Source organism: Parus major, chromosome 6 (genome assembly GCF_001522545.3).
Source record: "Parus major isolate Abel chromosome 6, Parus_major1.1, whole genome shotgun sequence".
Lineage (NCBI taxonomy): Eukaryota > Metazoa > Chordata > Aves > Passeriformes > Paridae > Parus > Parus major.
The window spans coordinates 23,285,388-23,288,775 of record NC_031775.1 but is presented as its reverse complement, the minus strand read 5'-3'; positions in this window follow the sequence as shown (position 1 = coordinate 23,288,775).

Here is a 3,388-nt window from a genome sequence, read left to right as displayed (position 1 = left end):
AATAAGCAGACCCTCTCTCGATTTCCCTTTTCAGCCCACTTTTTGATAAAAAATGTGGATTCCATCCAGGTTTGGAGAGCTGCAGGCAAGGGAAGGCACTGCTTTCTGTGCATGAGCAGAAGGAGCTATCCCATGGGAGATGGACTCTCCCTGTTGCAGTCAAGGCTCCCAGTGAGCTGAGAGAAGAGCAAAAACAAAGAAACAGCACAACAGAGTCCTGGAATCAGACTTGGAAACAAGGCATTTGATAACTGCATCACAGCCATTGTTGGGCTTTATTCCCTAACTGGGAACAAGGCCCTGGATAGGAAATGAGCTCTTGGACTTTGAGAAGCTCAAGTAACTAAACAGGCTGCACCAGCCAGATGTGACCAGCCAGCCTGGTGTCTGAAGCTGTCTGAGGCAAAACCTCTGAGAGAGGTTTAAGAAGAGGAAATAGAAGTACTGAAAAGCCAGAAACATATCTGGTTACTTTGGAGACAAGACTAATTTATTGAAGGAATATGACTCTACTTGTGTCCATATGCACTGACAGGTTTAGACTACCAGGGCTGGTCCATCAGAAGTTTGTGGCCAATGTTAAATGACCATCAGCACTATCTCTGACATGGCACAGTGCTGGCTTTTCATAGGATGCACCACTGCACAGTTGAGGAGAGGCAAGGCACCTTGTAATTACCCTGGGAAACCAGGATCCTCCTGACTAAATCAGCATGGAAGCACTCCAGTCTTCATGCCACGCTGGAAATACAACAGCTTTTAGGTTGGAGCTCCCTCCTGTCCTCTCAGGGGCTGTGCCTCAACACACTCACACACTGAGCTCCTAAGAGAATCAGGTCCTTGGGAGATGCAGCCCAGAATTCCTGCCCTGATGGCCCTACAGCAGCACTGGCTCCCTCCTCCCCCAGTTTGGGCTGTCTGGAGTCTCTGTGCAGAGCTGTCCCCAGGCAGGTCTAATGCCAGCCCCAGTGGGCCCAAATCCCATTTGCTGGGTGTGCCTGGCAGAGTTACCTCATCCTCCGGCTGGGCAACGCCTGCTCAGGGCCACGCATAAACACTTTACTGCTGGCCATTACATTTTATTGCTCTCTCTAATATGCTTTGAGATAACTAAACTGATGCCTGAAAGAGGCATTTAAACAGTTTTAGCAGTATCTACTTCGCATAATCTGTTTTACAGCAGTGTCTTATGGTTTTACCCATTTAAAATGTGTTCTTTGTTGTTTTTTTAATCAAGGGATTTGCACTATGACCTTTGAGCAACAGCAGCCCCGGCAAGAAAACAGCTGGCAACTCAGTGTGCAATACAATCTATGGAGATTAAATTCATTTCATTCCCTTTTAAGGCAGAAGACTGGGAGGCTGGTGGATCCACTGGGATTTTGGTGGATTGAATTCTCTTTTATTTTGAAAGGAGAGCAGAGACTATATGAGCTAAAAAAATAATAGACATTTTTTTGCTCTGTGGATTTATCCCCACCCTGAATTACTTGGCTGGTCTGGATAAGAGAAGGCACGTCAGTACCTTTTTCAGGCTAAGGTCTAGGACTAACAACAAGTTTCCAGCCCTGGAAATACTGAGATACACCCAGATAACTGTGTGCAAACCACTAACCAAATGAATGATAAACCAAACATTTTTCCTCTTCCTGGCTTAGCAAGGAGATAGAGTCAATTTTTAGTTTAGGTACCTAAACTGAGATTTTGTCTTTAGTCAGAAAATGGGTGCTTGATATTTCTGTTTGTTTGCAAGAGCAGACAGAAGCTGTCACCATCTGAGTGATGTAGGTGACTCCAGTGTGCAGGTCAGCCCCAGAGCCAGGCTGAGCTGTGCAGATCTGTTCTGATGGACAGCTTGGTGGGACACTTCATCTGGCTGGGAGACACAGCAGGAGCCTCACCAAAAGCCATTGCACTTCACAACAAATCCCATCATTACCATGATCCTCATCCCAGCTGTGGGTGAGGGCAGGAGCCACCTTCCACTGCTCAGCTGGCTCAGCTGCCCACTGAGCCCAGCAGACAAACGTGTGTCAGAGGCATCTGCTGCACAGAGAGTCCAGCAAAAGACCAGAGTGACAATTTGGGTACCTAAAAACTTATCTCTGCACACACCTTCCAGTTAATTAAGCTATGTTAATTTATCACTGGGCTGTCTCTGAAACAAATTTGGCCTTTCTCTCCAGCCTGATGCAGGGCACCATCACCAGTGAGGGCACAGTAACAGGCTGCATTAAAAAATTTCTGTATCTCTAAAGCTCCAGGAATGTTTCTGCAGCTTATGTTCACATCTGCAGCTTCCTTGCATGGTCCACCTGAAACACAGCATGGCCAACATGAAAGCATTTCCTCTCTTCTCTCTTCAAAAAGCCCTTTAGCCATGATGAGAAGCACCCTGATGTTTTGTTTTACAGGGGAGCTCAGGGCTGCCTGGGGAGATTTCTGTTGAGTCTTCAAGGCAAACTAAACCTGACCCTCCAGTGGCAGCCTCCTGCCTGAACTCTGACCTTACCTGCAAAGCACAAGGCAGACCTGAGCTCATGTGGGAAAACTCTCCCGGGATTCTCTTGGGGTGTATATTTTTCAGGTAGTTTTTCACCCTTTGGAAAATTTCTATAGAACCCATGAGGCCTCAGGAAATAAACTAACAGCCATATGTATACTCCTTTCCTTCCCCTTATTAGCTCACCAAAGACATATAAATTAATGAACTTTCACGGAAAACCACATGGGTGAAAATCTGCTGGAACTCACCCAGAGAAGAGAGGTTTCCTGCTCGCCAAGATGACAAACATGTTTGGGATGGTGAGGAGGTTTGCAAATCGCACACCGCGCTGGCTGCGCTGTGGGGGTTGCAATTGTGAGTGGCCTTTCCATTTTGGGGGTCACTGTGCTAAATTAAAAACCTACAAGAAAGCCTTTAATTTAGGTTAATGGGATGTCAAATATTACATGGATTAAGGGAAATTACATATTTTTTTAATTATTATTTTAAAGAGGAATTAATCTCACTAATCTCCCGGGTCAGATTCGTAGAAGGTATAAATCAGTGTTACACACCAAAGCTCAAGGGAGGCTGTACAGTTGTTCACTAGATGGAATCTGTTCTATTGTACTTTTTCATGTACATATCTATGAACCATGTACCTAGATTAAATTTGTTCTGTCTTCCCCTCTCCCCCACTTTGAGGATTAAAAATGAAATTATATGGTTCCTTACTTACCCGCTTCCTTTCCAGCCCATTAACTTCATCCTTCTTCTTTTCAGGTCCTACAAAGGGATGGAAAACTTCCTTTATGCATAGGGAATTTGGGGAATGATACCATGATATCAGGGGGAAGGGATGCTGGGAGAGTATTATTTGCAATCACAACTTTCAGGGCTATG